This window comes from Tachypleus tridentatus, chromosome 1 (genome assembly GCF_004210375.1).
Source record: "Tachypleus tridentatus isolate NWPU-2018 chromosome 1, ASM421037v1, whole genome shotgun sequence".
Lineage (NCBI taxonomy): Eukaryota > Metazoa > Arthropoda > Merostomata > Xiphosura > Limulidae > Tachypleus > Tachypleus tridentatus.
The window spans coordinates 124,848,601-124,867,761 of NC_134825.1; the positions used below are offsets into that span (position 1 = coordinate 124,848,601).

General features: G+C 31.6%; 1 pseudogene across 1 annotated transcript; it reads left to right on the forward strand.

The window, feature by feature from the left end:
- The first annotated feature begins 11,812 nt into the window (after window positions 1-11,812).
- On the forward strand, window positions 11,813-14,928 carry LOC143222694 (2,3-bisphosphoglycerate-independent phosphoglycerate mutase pseudogene; annotated as a pseudogene). The gene has a single exon (XR_013012420.1). The product of XR_013012420.1 is annotated as a 2,3-bisphosphoglycerate-independent phosphoglycerate mutase pseudogene (transcript).
- Window positions 14,929-19,161: the final 4,233 nt, after the last annotated feature.

Sequence of the window (19,161 nt, forward strand, 5' to 3'; positions counted from 1 at the left end):
CTGATGTGGGTGTTTTATTCTAATATCTAAATTGTGACTGGTAAGTGATGTATAAATCAATACTCATCACGAATCAATGTAAAAGATTGTTGCAATTTCTTGAACACTTCAGGAAGAAGATTGCAGCACGTGCTCTCCTCTTTTTACAGCGAATGAATCCTTGCTGAACCTAACATCACCATAAACATCTGTGCACCATCGTCGCAATGATGTTCACATAAAACTTCCCGAGTCCATCTCGAGGTTATGCAAAGTTCACACATTTATAAACTTCTTATTTGTCCTCCACTCCTGTGTTACTGGCAACAATCTCACTTGCTGTAACATCAGATACTTCAATGTATTTTTTTAAACTTTCTTTTGTGTGTGTGTGTGCGCTCGCGCTAGCGAATATTACATTCGCAGTTCGACTGAGGGTGTGTAATCCTTTATTTGGCCCACGATACCACCTCGTGGTTCAATATGATAGTCTCGTATAACTCTTAGACAGGATATATATATATATATACATTCTATTCATCGCACTATGGTTTCATTGAAATACAGTGCTACTGGTTTACTTATTCTAAAAATGTGTTTATGTACCCATTAAACCAACTATCAATTCTAGTGAGTCGATCTATTTTTTCGTTTCGTTATTTTATCATGGCAGTTCTCGTTTCTACGTTCCTGAAGCAAGCTTCGATGTTCATTAAATTCCTTATTGTCTGATCTAAGACAAACCTCTAACTTTCAAATTAACGGCATAGATAAACGAAAGTTTCTTTTGAAGACGAAAATAAAAAATGATATATATAGTTGAGAAAGTATGTAGTTTCTAGCGTCTTAAATATCTGAGAAGTTTCCCTTTATTAATGTTCACTCGTATGAAAAAGCTTAATGAATGAACAAAACATTTACACGTTTGATACGTCGGAATTCCCGTCATTACTTTAGAGAGAAATGAAAGACGTCTGGGTGATTTCATATAAATTTAGCTTAGAATACCATTATTTTGTTTCTTATATCCAGCAGTACGATATTGCGTTTTCAGTAGTTAATGAAATGCAGCAGTAGACGGTTCACGTGCATATGAACATGTATTCTTCGTTAAAATACAACGAAACGTAATAGAGTTGAATGCGTTTACGTGTTATATTTACAATGTCGTCCACAAGTAATCTATGTTAATAAAAATTGTATAATTCATGTGTGTTTCATTTTGTTTGTTGTTGTTGGTTGAAAGGTGCTGGGTTTTTGCAAACCCATCCTCAGCCTATCTGCTGTTTCTACAGCAAGGAGTCGAACCCCGGATTTTAGTGAGGCAAGTACATAGACATACGTAGACTTTCTGAAAAGAGAAGTTACCTATAGTTTGTGAAAAAAGTACATAAAATTATTACGTAGCATTACGACAGATATATTCGAAACCAAAAGAAATATATTACACGCTAATTATAAAAAGATGTATAGATTTGAAAGCGCTATATCTCTTTTAACACGTATTTAAAAAGCTGGTAATTTTTTATTAAGTTACAAAAAATAAAAGAGTGGTGGTAAAAACGTTAAATATACTTTTTCACAGTTGATCAAAAACAAAAACATCTAGATGTAAATAATGATGAGATAGGTGTTGCTAGCTGTTATGAAGTTAGGTGTAAGACACATTGACTGGGGTTGAGATACGTAATAAAATTGATAGTTTTGACCAGTGTTTAAGGATAACGGGTCACGACACTCCAAAGCATTAGGAAAACGAAAAACTGAGAGAGTAAAAGATAGGAAGTAATATACTGCCGTAAGAAACAAAACGTAATTTTAAGCCTATTTGTCACTGATTACAATAATATATATCAATTTGTTAGGCTTCCAATAATATATATCAGTATGTATAATTACAACCTAAACAAAGCTAATGCATATAAGAAGAAAAAGCGAAGTGCAAGTGTAGCACGATCGTAACAAAGTGGTGCCAAAGCGATCACAACAGTAGTGTCAAAAGTGGGATTCGCCACTTTGTCAGGAATCAAAACCCAAACAAAAGAAGAACTTGAAGTGAAACCACATTAATAAAAGCCGAAAAGGAAAATCAAATGGGTCAACAGGGAAATCGGAAAAATGTGTAGGTTTCCTTTTCTGTTCTTATCTTGCTTGTTTCGGTTTTGATGATGATTTAATTAATGTTTACCGGATATAAGTTGTGTGTTCACTTTTAAAAGTTTCAGGATTTTTAAATTAATGTTTTTCTCGTGCATTTTTTTCGGATGTTGACCATCCAACGTATAAAGTAATTTTGATTATGAGATAAAATAAAACTTTTATAAATCAGAAATTTTTCATATTTTACACGTAAAATCTTTTTAACTCTCAGATAATTATCAAACTTTTTTTATTATTAAATAACTTGTCTCGGTACGGATTTCATCGATTTGAATAACCTCGTAATTATCATATTAAGTAGGAAATATATATTGTTTTTTGCCCCAGAACCACTACAGATTATAACAAGAAAGCTCAAATGTTTATTCTAAATAACTTAAATCTCATAAGTTTATACACTTATATATATATATTTATTATTTTTATTTCATTAATCTTTCAGCCACACCTAGCTAACATTATAAAAGTTACAATGATATGGCGCAGGTGCACTTATGTTCTCGTATTCTTTATAAAGTGATCAGTCTTGGTTGTGTTCTAGTGTATCACTGTTATATATTACAATTTATCTCGGACGGACGAGTTTCCGATTTACTATGTTATGTGTAACGATTTCAAAGAGCCTGAAATTTAATTTGAACTTAGAAGTTAATTTAATATCGATGTGTGTTAAATTTATGGTGTTTGCACAAATTTTCTTTCTTAACCCAAATATATTTTAATATACAAACAATAATACTATTTATAATATGGTTATTACGAATATTAGTTCATATAAAAAAGTTTTACAAACTTACAAACAGTATCAAGTCTTCTATCTGACCTGGAACTGAATATTTTCTCGAATGCTCAAGATGAGCGAATTAATTCTGAGTTGATAAACTAGCTAGCTCTATTCTCGGTAGGCCTTGCATCGCCAGGTGGTTAAGGCGCCGGACTCGTAATCCGAGGGTCGCGGGTTCGGATCCCCGTCACAAAACACATGCTCGTCCTTTCAGCCGGTGTGGTATTATAATGTAACAGTCAATCTCACTATTCGTTGGTGAAAGAGTAACCCAAGAGTTGGCAGTGGGTGATGTTGACTAGCTGCCTTCCCTTTAGTCTTACACTGATAAATTAGGGACGGCTAGCGCACATACCTCTCGTGTAGCTTTGCGCGAAATTCAAAAACAAACATACTATTCTTCGTTGGCCTCATGACGTTTACTTATCTAATGTCCTCGTAAAAATATTAACGTCCGAAGATAATTCTCTGATTTTAAATATAATGTTTGAAATGTGTAAAAGTTCCTGGTCAATTATTTATAGTTTCCCTATTGACAAGCTTTTATCACAGTTATAGCTTCCGAGATTTATAATATCAGATATTAACTGTAACAAACCAACAATATTCTGAAAACTGTCTCTTGGCACATCAATTTATAAACTTCAGAATGACTTATAACTGACCGCTATGATACTGCACTAATATTAGGATGACGTATGTTTTGTTTTTAAATTTCGCGCAAAGCTACACGAGGGCTATCTGCGCTAGCCTTCTGGAATATAGCAGAGTAAGACTAGAGGGAAGGCAGCTAGTCATCACCACCCACTGCCAACTCTTGGGTTACTCTTTTACCAACAAATAGTGGGATTGACCGTTACATTATAACGCCACCACGGCTGAAAGGACGAACATGTTTGGTGTAACGGGGATTCGAACCCGCAACCCTCAAATTACGAATCGAGAGCCTTAACCACCAGGCCATGCTGAGACAGGTAAACTCGTCTCAGTAGGGTTAAAAAATGTTAAGTAGACAATAAATATGCTTTTGGCATTTTAACACATATATATCACCTACTAGGCCTTAAAACATAAAGAATAAACGTTTATTACTATCAAACATATTTTATCTATTCTACAATTGAAAGAGTTAATTTTTTGTCGGTGCTTAAAAAGTTTTAAGTGCTCAATAAATGTTGATTAATAAATATTCTTTTGTTATTTTAACACTAGTTCGCCTTAAAACATAAAGAAAATAAACGTTTATTAGAATCAAATATCTCCAGATAGTTTTTTGTATGTGTGTGTGTTTTTTCGTATAGCAAAGTCACATTGGGCTATCTGCTGAGTCCACCGAGGGTAATCTAACCCTTGATTTTAGTGTTGTGAGTCCGTAGACTTACCTCTGTATCAGCGGTAGACCTCCAAATAGTTCCTGAATAAACTGTAAAACAAAACATTAGGTGTCTAATTAAATAGCAACAACATTTTTATGTTATCATGTCGCTTATTTCTAGTATTAATATGTCCTCTATACACCAATATGGACTAAAAATTAAACAATCCTTTATCCTTTATACAGTGGAAAAAGTTGAAAATTTGTATCGAAATATCCACATTATATTTTCTATTTCCTGACAAAAAATAGAGCAAAATGGCTATTTAAGCTCCTTTCACATTGCGCACTACTTTTTGTTTACGGCAACGTTTTGTTTTTCTGCGTAATTATTATTTAAAATGTGGTAATTTAAAAAATTCGTTTGAGACTAAGGAAATAAATGAAATGTAGGTGCATTTTTAAAGTATATTCAAATTCGTTTTAGTTAAATTCTACAATTTTCGTTAATCATGCAACAATGGTTTTCCGTGATTTTTAGCAAGTTTATGTGCTAGTATAGATTATATTTAACATTTTAACAGTAGGTGATTGTTTCCCAGGTGTATTAGCTTAAAGCTTTATTTATGTTTATCACTCTATTCTTGGGGTTCTATACCTGTGGTACAGATAGCATAGAGCGCAGCTTTTCTATTACAAGAAACAAAATTTAATTATACACATCATATATTTCCTTAAATTAAACATGTCTGAATAAATTAGTGTTAATATTTATGACTATAACAGCGAATCAACTCATATATATATATATATATATGAATAATCCATCAATTTTAACGCTTTGCCTGCCATCTGTTAATAACGTTTATTACTAACCTACATATCTCTAAGTAGGCATAGTCGTATCGTGTTGCATACAATGTTACTACGTCGTGTCTTATTACCTTTAAGGATATGTTGATTTTTATAGATTGATAATAAATAATCATTTAAAAACATATATATCAGATCATTTTTCACCTGTGGGTACGTATATCAAAACACGAAAATATTAGACTGAACTGTTTTATTTTCTGTTATTAATTTCTTCGATCGCTTTTGTAATTTCAAACTCACTCTATAATAAAAACATTCAAATACCACATTTCAACTGAATATAAGTACTCTAAATTGATTACATATGTTTAACAAATGTATAAACAGATAAGTATATCAAAATATGCTCAAAAATAAATAAAATGAATTAATACTTAACCAATATATTTTCTTTCTTTATCTTCCTTTTCACTTAAGCTCCTATTCAAACTATATTTTCTCTTATTATTGTAGAAATGTGATTTATTCCATAATATTAGGTTTAATACTTTTTACCTACTTTATTAACATTTTTGTACTTTTTCAATATTTTTTTATTATTTCCCAATTCTACTTTGGCGCAGATAGCCAAGCTGCTTTGTGCCATAAAACACCAAAACAACCAACCAACCCAATTCTAACAAACTAACTTTACACAACCATTGCTACTTCTGCCCCTCTACCCCTATCTACTTAAAGTGGCGTAAATGAAATTACAAACTATTTATCGAAAAATAATATTTTATGTAAAACAAAAAACGTGAAAATTGGGTTACTAATTTTTTTTAATTTTCTCAAAGTACATTTATTAAAATGTTTGTTGTCATACGGTGGGCTTTCTTCGGGATATTTAGCACGAAACTTACGTAAATGTATCCGTATTTTTTTATTTGTTTAAGCAACATAGAATTCATCACAATTACACATACTAAAATATATATCACATTCTTAGAATTACAATACAGTGAGTTATGAATGAAAAACAAAATATCATTATTATAATTTATTGTTTATGTAAATTTTGTAGCCTAAATTACATAAAACACGCTTCTTCTTTTTTTCTTTTTCACAACTGAAAATGTTTTATTCGAGTATACTGATTTTCCGGTTGTTCTCTTGACAAAATAATTTTATCATCTTTGAAAACATCTTTCAGTCCTATTATCTATTATTTGTTTTAGCTGTGTATTAATAAACGAAATATCAATATGTATATGTGGACAAAGAGTCGCTCCAGAAGTTATGATATTTTTTGTGTGGTTGCTAATTTCTCCGTTTAACTGTTTTTTAATTATTAAAATTTATTCTTATCAATTTTCAGACTTCTTAACATAATACTTTCATGATAGTGACACTGAACTAGAAGCGCAGATAGCCCTCGAGTAGCTTTGCGCGAAGTTCAAAAAACAAACAAAAACAAAACAAACTGAACTAGAAATTTCGTTCAGTTCTCATAATTTTATAACTCTTATTTCTTCTTTGGAAACCAAATTCCCTTACAAGATTAACGGGAATGCTAGAAACCAAATGCGTTTTCCTCAGGGAAGAAATTCATAAGTGAAAAAAATTAAAATGTTTAAAACAAATAAATAAATTTAGACAAGCTTTATTTCAATTAAACTTTTGATACCCATACCAGCCGTCTTCAGAATACATTTTTACTTCAAGTGGGTTTCTCGTCATTATGGAAGGCTGTAGTACTATCTATGTAGGAATGGATTGTTCATCAAAATGGTATTTTAAGTATCTCCGTAATAAGCCATCAGAACTTTACAACACTGTAAAGCATTTCTTTTCATAACAATATCTATATAATGACTGAGTTAGAAGTTCTGGGAATGTCTGTAAATATTATAACAAAAAGGTTAAATATCTTGTCCTTTTATTTTATTTTTTTATTATTATATAAATAATGATATCAACCAATTTCACCAAGGTGGCGTAGTTTCAAAACGAAATATCCGACTTTTATAAATATTATTAATAACTAGTAGCAATTTTAACAAATCATAATTCTAGGGTAAATAATGCTATTACTCCTTGAAGACAGCTTTCTTATAGAAATTTGATGTTCCTTTAAATAGTACGGAATGAAACAGCAATTACCAGGCAATGATAGGTGAAAAATAAATGATACAGTTGGATCTCATTTAATTTAAAATTTGGTTAGAAATAAAACCTATATATATTGAAGCATTGCATTAATAAAAAAACAAGCAAACAAATGATAAAACATGTAACGGTCTAAAATGAACACTCCTCTACGACCACGGTTCAACAAGAAAAACACAATTTATTCTTAATAATAACATTCTTCTAAATGAACTCAACACAGCTAATAAACAAATGCCTGACCAGGTATTCACACCAATATTAATAATTTATTTATTTATGGCAAATATTAACCAATCGATAATAAAGGAATTGGGAAAAAGTATTAGAGAGAGAAAAAAACTCAATTCCAAATAAAAATATAACAAATACAATATTCAAACAATATTTTTAATATCGATAACAATATTAAATGACAAATAATACTAATATACCCTTCCATACCTAATTAACCCTCTCTGAGTGAAGCCTCCGGGAGGGTATTTATTCAGAGAGTAGGAAATGAGACTACAACCTCATGTTATCATAAATTTACATACTATTCTCTTACATTCATAACGGGTTAAGTTTCTTCAAAGATACTCTTCAGTTTCTAAACAGGGGTTCGATTCTCCTCGGTGGACTCAGCAGATAACCCGATGTGGCTTTGCTATAAGAAAACACACACACAGTTTCTAAAATACGTTTTAAGCACTTTCTACATGTTAAATTACGCAATATGTAATCTATTTTTAAATGTATTAGTATATTCATTAAATAGTATTCTTTCCTATCAAAATTGAAATACTTTAAAAAATGTTATTTTGAAGTATGATTTATTTCCATAATGCACTTATTAAACTTTGATAAGAAGTAATTGGCAATTATTTATATTTTTGACATGAGATTTATATAAATTTATCCTTATGATTAAGTTTCTTATTTCTCCAACATATTTGTGCTTGTAATAAATACAAGGTAATAAATAAATAACATTATATAAATTACACCTAAATCTAGAGTTTATTAAAAATATTTCCTACCCAATAGGGGCTGTAAAGTACTAATAGTATTTAATATATCCTTTCCTATAAATATTTATTTACTCTCTTATTTAAAACACTATATAAGTTTTTGTTTGTCTTCGTGATAATGTGATTTGCTTAATTTCAAACGTAGGTTTTGGGGTTGTATCCGAAGTTCTTTCCATATCTATTTCGATATTATTAATATTAATTCCAATGTAATGTCTCATTATGAAATGGGTAATTTGCTTTTATTTTATATTATCTTCACGGTCATTGTTAGTTTCCTTTTATTTTAAATCTTAGCTAATTCAAAACCTTTCTAGTTTGCATTTTCTGGATAATGAAATTCCTAATGACACTTAATTATATTGCTTTTTATTGTTGATCTTTCCTGTTGGAAACAACAGAAAAAAAATCCTTTGAGCAAGACAAAGTGAAATATCTGATTTAGTACGCAAAGGGTGATTGCTATAAAAATACAAATACTTTTTTGGATTAGTAGGTTATATGAAGATAAAGACGGTTTATTAAACACGAAACATTTAATTTATAAGTTTCTAACGTTTCAGAATGCATTGACTCCATCTTCATCGAAATTTGAAAATCGTGTTACAAAGATATTTATTAACTAAAACTGTAATATCGAATCACTAGTTTACTTGTTTATTAAGAAAAGTGGAATGGTAAAGGAAAATATTATAGACAATGAGTCTACGTTATTAATTTAAAAGCAAACTTTATATTAGGCTTCATTTGATCCACATTTTTAAAAAATAAAAATAAAAGTCTATGCTTCATAATAAAAAGTAATAAAAAATTTTTTTTAGTTTTTACCATAAATTAATAATTACTATGAATACCAAAATGTTCCCCAGTATCTCAGCAGGACGTATTGGATTTCATATGTCGAAAATTGGGTTTCCATACCAATAGTGGGCAGAATACAAGTAACTGATTGTGTAGTTTTATGCTTAATAACATAAGAAAATATGATAACCTTCGAAATCATTTATAAGCTACTAAGCATTTCAATTTCAAAATATCTCATCACTAAAGTCACATAATTTAAAGTCACATTTGTTTCCATTGACTTTCCAGAGAATTGTTGGATGAATGGGTGATTTCCCTGGCTATACTTTTTTTTCATCCCTGGAAATACACGTTCATTTATCATCCCTTAAAGGAATAATTTATCTCTAAAATAAAAAAAAAATAATTGACACACCCTATAAACATGTGTACGATCTTTCTGTTATTGTCCTTTCACTTTTTAACATTTTACCACGTAACAGAACAAGCACTTGTTAAGAGTGATATTTAAGTTATATTTAGTAGATGTGTAGTGTAAGTAGTTTATATAATTGACTCTTTATTCCGTATAAAACAATATACACATGTGTGTGTTAAATATGTATTATTGTAATAGTCGATCAAGTATAAATGAATAACTTTTTCATCATCTGCCGTCACAGCCAGCCAATATGTTTTCTTGTTTATGTAGTTCATCTCCTTGTGTACGTTTGATAAATCACATCCCATATATTACATGGGGTGGATAAAATAAAAGTGGCTCCCTTGAAAATATTGTTAATTTGTTATATCTTTTATCGGATAACAGAAAAATATGTGAAACTAAATGTTTTTAAAAAGTATTCGACAAATTTTCTTCAAATATGATATCATATTCTAATTTTAACACTAGATTTCGTCGATACCTAAATATTTTTTATATGATTTTAGTTACATTTAATTATAAAAAGTGTCATGTACATGATGTAAGTTTTAGATCTTATTAGCTAAATCTACACTAATTACAACAGGATTGCAACAAGTGAGAAGCATTTATAGCAATTTTCACTCACAGGCCAACATGGCCAGATGGTTAGAGTAATTGACTCTTAATTTGAAGGTTGCGGGTTGAAATCCCCCTCTCACTAAAAACGTTTGCCTTTTCAGCCGTGGGGTGTTGTTAAATTACAGACAATTCCACTGTACGTTGGTTGCTCAAGAGTTGACAATAGGTGGTGATGACTAGATTCCTTTCTTCTAGTTTACACTGCTAAATTACGGACGGCAAGCGCAGATAGCCCTCGTGTAGCTTTGCACGAAATTCAAAAACAAACAAACAATTCTCATTTACAATACTGCATAAAGACAAGATAGTTTTGAAATAACAAAGTGAAAGCTATCTCAATGAACACGAAAAATTCCCGAAGAAGTTATAGTTCATCAATAATATACTTATATTATGAATTTCAGCCGAAGAGACGGCGATGCTTACGATATTCGAGAAAACAGTATTTATTTCCAACCAGCCTTCAGCAGCTCAGCAGCAAGTCTAGGAACTTGTAATGCTGAAAGATTGAGTTGAGATACTCCGATGGGCAGAAATAACTCATTGCGTACCTTTGAGCTTAACAACAACAAATCTGTAACTGGTCAACCTTCATTACTATTACGGAAGTTGCAAAAAACGATAAAATTTGCACTAGTATAAGTTATTTAATTGCACTGCTGTTGCTAGCTTTACAGCTCGTTTCAGTGAAAAATATTTTATTGCATTGATGATTAATTGGGGAGGATATTCAAGCGCTCTCTGTAGATATGTTTCTCAAACAATTTTAATCATATCTATTTTTCACCAAAAAAAAATTAGTCAATACTCTATCCCCAAATAGTATATAAATGTCGAAGCATTTTATTAAATTTGCTTTACCTGTTTCTGTTCTTTTGTTATTTTCGGATAGTAGAATAACTAGAAAGGAAAAAAAAAACGGGTCATTTCCTGTTATAAAAGAAACAATAGACAATTTAAATGGCTAACCAACTTTGGTTTTGGTCCAAAGATTTCTCACTATAGTTTAATTTTAGCTAAATAACTCACTTACATGACACAAATGTACAATAAGAGACACAAACCAGTGACGTAAACAAAAATATTTGTCATGCGTATAATTTCTAAGCTTTAACGGTAACGTGGCCACTTTATAAATGACCGTCTTGAAAATTCTTGTAGTTATCAAACACACTTTAACTACAAAAGTCCTCTTTCTATTATATGCAAAAGAATTTCACACCTTAAATATGAATCATTCATTTATAATAATAGTTCAAACCTACGTCATATATGGTGCAATAGAATATGACGTAATAAGTTTTCCTAGAAAATTATGGTTTGAATGAGTTCACACATGGAAAATATTAAATATCTTTTTAAACATCAATTACTATAAACCTGTGCATGTAAATTATTAGGTGAATATAACCTAATTATTTTTAATTTTATTTGTAATTTGTAATTCTGTACAGTGTACTTGAAACAAAGAAAGGATCTAAATCAAAATTAAAATATTAATAACTCTATTTGATATAAAAGTCTTGATATTTTTCAATTTTTTATCAATTTTAATTGTTTGCTTCAACTGTAGACAAAAGTTAAAAACAATTACGTTTCTTTTCTCAAAATTTCATAAATTTTTAACTGTTTGCTTCAACTGTAAAAAAAAAAAAAAAAAAGTTAAAAACAAAAATATTTACCCTTGACTTTTCTTTTGTGGAAATACTCTGCCTATATCCTGTTCAGGTGGCGCTGCGTTCTTCAAGACAACCAATCACAAGGCAAACCGGTGTATAGTTGATTTATGTGGTGTGAAGGTGAACAAAGGACGTTAGTCTTAAATTTAGAAAGTAATTTACTTATAATTTAACAAAGCTTCACTAATTTTCTAACTTTCGAAAAACTTGTTCAAAGTTTTCGTTAAGTATTAACATTTTGTTATTGTTTAATAATAATAATAGGACAAAATGAGCGTGTGCCTAATCGTTATTGACGGCTGGGGAATTTCCGATCAGAAAATAGGGAACGCAATTCTCAATGCAAGAACACCGGTAATGGATAAACTTATGGCTGCTGCTGACCAATCCTGCACTTTAGATGCATCTGGGCTAGCAGTAGGCTTACCTGCTGGCTTGATGGGTAACAGCGAAGTAGGGCATATGAACATTGGAGCAGGTAGAGTTATGTATCAGGACATTGTAAGAATCAATATGGATGTAGAAAATAAGAAGATTTGTAACAATAAGTACGTTTTGGAAGCATGTAATTATGCAAAGTCCAGCAATGGTCGACTTCATTTGCTGGGTTTAGTAAGTGATGGGGGAGTTCACTCTCATATTAACCATTTGTTTGCCCTACTTGAAGCTACCAAATTACATCGAGTTCCAAACACGTATATTCAGTTTTTTTCCGATGGCAGAGACACAAGCCCAACGAGTGGTGTAACTTATGTTCAGCAGGTTTTGGATAAAATCAAAGAACTTGAGTATGGTTCTCTGGCCACCATAATGGGTCGCTACTACGCAATGGATCGGGATAAGCGTTATGAGCGTAACAAGATTGCTTATGAAGGTTTGGTGCAGGGTATTGGAGAGAAAATATCACCAGAAGAAGTCATTGAAGTAATTAAGAAACGATACGAATCGCAAGGAGATAAACAAACTGATGAATTTCTTAAACCTATTATTCTGGATCAATCTGGATTAATCCAAGATAATGATACCTTGATTTTTATTGATTTTCGTTCTGATCGCATGAGACAAATTGTTGAAGCGTTTGGTCTAGAGAGACATTTTGAAACTAACAAAATAGCTCAGAATCTAAATATTTTTACAATGACCAAATACAAGAAGGAATTTCCATTTTCCAATCTCTATCCTCCAGAAGTACCAAAAAATGTATTATCAGAGTGGATCTCATGTAAGCAACTACCTCAGTTTCACTGTGCAGAAACAGAGAAGTATGCCCATGTTACGTTTTTCTTCAATGGAGGTCAGGAAAAACCGTTTGCACTTGAAGATCGACTAATGGTTCCATCTCCCAAGGTTGCGACGTATGACCTGCAACCTGAAATGAGCTGTGAAGGGGTAGCTCAAGAAATGGTTAAAGCTATAGAAAGTGGTAAATATCTGTTCATTATGTGTAATTTTGCTCCTCCTGACATGGTAGGCCATACTGGTGTTTATGAAGCTGCTTTAAAAGCAGTAGAAGTTACTGATCGAGCTATAGGAAAGATCCAGCATGCCTGTGAAAAGCATGGATACGTGATGCTTGTTACAGCTGATCATGGGAATGCAGAGAAAATGATTGATGAGAAAGGTGCTCCAGTTACTGCACACACAACCAATAGAGTTCCTTTTTGTATAACAGGGTACCAGAAGTTCAAGAAAATAGAGCACAATGCTGCACTTTGTGATGTGGCTCCAACAGTACTTCATTTAATGGGACTTGATATTCCTCCTGAAATGACTGGACAGTCTCTTCTAGCTTAGCGAAAGGACTAGCTTTAGAAATGCTATATTGATTAGGACATTTAGCTTTTATAGGATATTTGTTTTGCTGGTAACCAAATAGAATATAGGTCCCATTGATTAGTAATCATATTAACATATTCTGTTAAGTATTTTATAGTTTAGTGTATTAACTGTATTTGCCCTGTACGCAGTGATTACAAGATGTATTAACTTTTGAGAGTGTTTATACATTCCATGTTAATTTACAAGTAATTGATCATTTTTTCATATTCTTTTTTATTAATTGTAGAAATCAATTATTTTTTCTTTAAAAAATATTTTGTAAATTGGCCAGGTGTACATTTTAAATTTGTTCATATTTTATCCCATGAATAATAACTTTTCATTTGTGTTCTTTCAGTTCTGGTCTGAAACAAAGCTGAGGTCAATTTTGTGTTAAGTAATTGATGACTTAAGAAAGAAATTAAATTGTTTTTAAGAGTGTTAGTTTGTAAAAACTAAGTATTTTTAGAAATCTGTGTTACTTTTCTCGCTTTAATTGAAGGGAAAGAAAAATTGGGATTATATAACTTATTTTTTCACGACTTAGAAGTTGATGATAATGAATTATATAGATTTTTTGTAGCATTTTAGTTTTCTTATTTCAGCTTAATTATATTAAATGTTCTATAGAACGTGTTTTTTTAATCACAGAATGTCACTTAATATTTTAACCTTTCAGTGTGTGTAATCTAGATTAGTGGCCACAATTTTAATGCTGTGTAGTAAATAAAACTATACTCCATAAAATATGGCCTCTCATACTTTAAACATCAAATACATGTGACATACAGTGACCAAGGATTAATTAGGACTATTTATAGTGTTAGGTTTATTACTGGAGATTTACTGAATTCTTTTTATATAGAAATTAGGCTTCTGGGCTGTTTATCTTTACTTGTTAAACCATTGCACAAGATATTACAACTGAATTTCAATACATATATCTGTTGGAAAGAAAGGCTTAAAAGATTATTCATTAAAAGTATTGAAAGAAACTTTTTTCTTTGCGCTTATTAGAGGTAATTGTTTTCTATTATAGTTATGCATAAATGAAGTTTTTAGACAAAGGATAAAGATGTAAAACAAGTTACATTCCTTTGTAGTATTTTGTGGTGCTAAGAATAGAAATAGCTGTATACAGTAAAGAATCATTCCAGTTTTATCCATTTAAATCTGGATTTTGTGAACTTCTATGGATAAACAAAATAATGTCTGTTTTTTTTCAAATATATTGTTTAGGTGGCTTATTGTTAACTAAATACTAACATCATGGACAAAAAAAGACCAATTTATATATGAAGTGACCTTGTATTTTGACTTGTTCTTTGATTATGAAAGTATTAAAGAATCATTGTATCTGAGAAGTTTTTGTGAAAGGTTGTTGCACCATATGAAATGACTGCTGCTATTTAACCAAACTTTTGTCTTTGAAATAAGATAATCATTTTGAGAAAAAGAAAATCTTTGAGGGCACATGTTTTTAATGTTGCTTTCTAAGGTAAACATATTCAGACTGACAGTGTACAAACTCTCAGGCTAATTATCCACATTTTGATAACACTATCTCAAAAATTCTTTTGTATAGAAGCAAGTATGCATGTTTGCTTTCACAACTTAAATCTAATGCTTTGAATTTTATAATTGTATTTCCAGTTTTTTCATTCTTGCTTTGTTCTCTTCAAATCCTTAAAAATTTAAATATACAAAATTTCATCTAATTCTTCAAAAAACATGTCCCACAATTACTGCATTTTGGGGTTGAATGCAACCATTCGTAGTTATGAAATTTTATTTGAAATTTTCTAAAGCGTATTTAATTGTTTTATATTTATTTTCTAAATTGAGCAACTTTGCATAATGTCTTTTAATAATCTGAAAGTTCTGATTCAATTTTTGTCACGAATATAAAAAAAATAGACCCCCTGCTGGTACATCAGTGAGTCTATGGATTTACAACTCTAAAATCAGGGGTTTGATTCCCCTCTGTGGACTCAGCAGATAGCCCAATGTGGTTTTGGTATAAGAAAACACATACGTAAAAAGAAATTAACATTTGTGACTTAATGTGCGTGCGCGCAAGTATTTATGTATGTAGAAATAACTAATGCATTGTAAAAACGTTTATTTCAAGACTTAAAACTATAGAAACCAGGTTTCAATACCCATGGTGAACAGAGCACATTGCTGAGCTTTGTGTTTAATTTCAAATATTTTATTTCCATAATCAGCCACGTGGTTAGGGTGCTCGACTTGTAATCTGAGGGTCACGGGCTCGAATCTCCGTCACACCAAACATACTCCTCCGTGTTAGTTAGTTTGAAGAAGCTTGTCGGCAGTATTAATGTGTACTTTATAAGTTATGGCCTATCCCACAATTCATTGGTAAAAGAGGTGGTGATAACTAGCTGCCTTTCCTCTAGTCATACACTGCTAAATTAGGGACGACTAACATAGATAGCCCTCGTGTGGCTTTGCGCGAAATTCAGAAACAAACAATTCCGTAATCTTTAAATCTGGAATATTGTTCTTCATTCTAGATTTGTAGAACGTAACGTACAAACTTTTCAACGAACACTTTTAGTAATGCACATTTCTACAAATAGTAACGCGTCTATTCATGAAATATTTAACAAAGACCTAAAGTTAAAGCGGGAACTGCACTCTGCTGGAAAAAGGGTGGTCAATTATGAATGAATGTACTCCCTTAGAATCCACGAACTATGTGAACTAATGAAGGTTGAAATTATATTTGAAACAAAATAATAATGAGTTTAGGTAGCTGACAGAACAGAATCACAAAGGTGGTTTATAGTGCATATAATGGCGCATAAAGTATAGTGTTCCGTGATGGGGCATGTTACAAAATTTATGGAACGAAATCATTATATCCAAAGATTAAAACTCAATTTTTCTTGCTTTCTGTGTGGTTGATATCACATGCTGCAGAATTGAAATGTGCAAAAAATTCGTTACATAGAGATAATGCTATGAATCTTTTTTATGCAATGTGTGTGTAACTGATGACGCAGAAGGAGCGTTAAGGTGAAAAATTAGATTATTGCATCGCAACTACACTCATTGGCAGAGTATACATGTGAATATTTTTAAAACGATGATAAATCTGGAACGAATAAAGAACATGGTTTATGTATTACATAATTCTTAATTTAAATTGTCTTTCTGTTACTTTTAAGGCCCCCAAAAAGAAGCCCATAGCTAACTTCAATTTATATATTCCTATCTGAAGTAGGAGTTTGGCCAACCGCTACAGCGTGCTGATGGCATAATATTGATGATTTCTGAAAATAAACAAGTTGGTAGATAGTGTAAAAAAAAAAAAAAAAAAAAAGTGAGAGAATAATAAAGTTCAGATCTTAAATGATTTCAGCTTCGTACTCGGTGTATTTCGTTATCATCAATATTCCCTTTATTTATTTCAATCCATGTGTGGATTGATTTTTTTTTTATGTGCACCAGCATCAAGGCAATGTGTGCTACTCCTTTTCTTCAGGAAAGGTGAATATTTTTAGACCATCAACCCTATTGGTTCATTAGGCCACTTTGTTTTGTTACCAGTTAGTTGTTTGTACTTTAGGCCTATCAACTACCGGTACCATTAATGACATCAATGAGTTGAGACTCCTCACTAGTAATGAAGATGTGCACAGCTGGAATAATAAAGTGGGCGTTATTTGATTGGTTATTGTATGGCCATGCACCCTTGAGGAAATAGTTGCTTATTAACTAATCTAATTCTTTTGCTTCTTCAATGGCGCTTGAAAAACCCTTCATCAGAATGATACTTTTTCTAGAAATGTCCCTGTATCACTGACTGCTTTAATAGTTACCAAGAGAAGCAGCTTTTTGGCAGTATTAATTAAATAGGAATGTACACAGTATCCCAGTATGTTTTTAACAATGCTCCGGCTTTGCGCCCAAACACGGGGTCTTTCAATGCTGTTTGGGTTATAGCCAGAAGAACACGTAGCTCTCTGTCTATATAATACCTGATACAGCATAACTCTACTCTTCCATCTTACAGTACCAGGATGCTTCAGTGTCAAATTACTAAATGTTCTTCCAGAACTGTTTGGTAGTGTATGGATATAAAAGAAGCACATATATGTAATCCAAAAATCTGAAGAAAGAGACAATATATTTGGAGAGCACAGCCGTGACTTTGAAAACTAATAAAGCGAGTGGCAACTATACAGCACACTGATTCCCTTTTGAATTACTGTATGCTTGCTCTTCACATAAAACTATTATCTCAGCTTATAATTCCATGTCATTTAACAGCAAAACCATTCATTTTACTGATCCAGTATATTTCTGTAAGTCTCGATCCATGAAAATCAGTTACTTGAACAAACTTAAGAAATTTTTATGGATTTTAACTTTCTAGACAGTTGCACATGAGACAAAACGAGTTTCTATGGTCTGTAAGGCAAAATTACATGGATAGTTTTGTTGAAGTGAATAGTTTGTACTTCTTTTTATTATTTACGACCAAAATGTTATATAACACTATCAAGTTAAGAGATGAGTTCAATCATTTGCAACAAACTGTATGTGTTATGATGGCATGATTCATCAACTGTTCCTCGAAAAATTTAGTACTCTTAGATCCCTAGGAGGAAGGTCAAAATAATTGTTTTTGTGTCCTTCCACAATGGAGAAGCACATAAAGAAATCTGATGCAACTATTAAACATTTTCACACTTTTAAACGTTTTGTATTCTTCTTTTTCACTTTAAAATGCCCTCAAACCAGTTAGACATCAATAATTAGTTAGTAAACTTAAACATCTGCAACTGTAATTACAGTATGCTCGAATTATTCACTCTTTTTCTGCCACAACCTGTATCGAGAACACTCACACCAAGTCATTTTTTCTTTCTTGGTTGATGTAGTTCCCCAAGAAGCAGTTTAATGGCCTTGTTTTATGTACTGTATGTTTTTCTCTGATATGCCACTTCTCTCTTTCCGTTTACTTCTATTAACATGCTGATGATTCTGTTCTGTTGATCATGTGCAAAACGGTGGCAACTCTCAACAAGATCCTACAAACTGTCGCAATATTAATTATTAGTTGACATCTTGTTGCTAATGCCCATAAGACCAAAGCTATTCTATTTGGCCCTAAGTGACATAAATATCGTCAATGTCGTGATTCGTGACTAAATGTTAATACTGAAAATATTATGTTCCAAATCTCTGACACTGTGAAATATATTGTAGTCACTTTTGATAAGCTCCCAGTAGCTCAGCAGTATGTCTGTGGACTTACAACGCTAAAAAAAAAACGGGTTTCGATACCTGTGGTGGGCAGAGCACAGATAGCCCATTGTGTAGCTTTGTGCTTAATTCAAAACAACAACACTTTTGATAAACACCTTACCCGGAAATTGCACCTGGTGTCTTTGATTAACAAATTTGCCTCTTAACTTAAGTTCCATTCCTGTCTATTCGGTATATTTTTGGATTTAATTCCACCTTTACTCATACAAAGCTTTCATTTGACTTGTATTTCTTCCCCTTTTCTATTTATTTCTTTTCACTAATTCTAGGATGCCAGGCTTACCGATTAATATTTG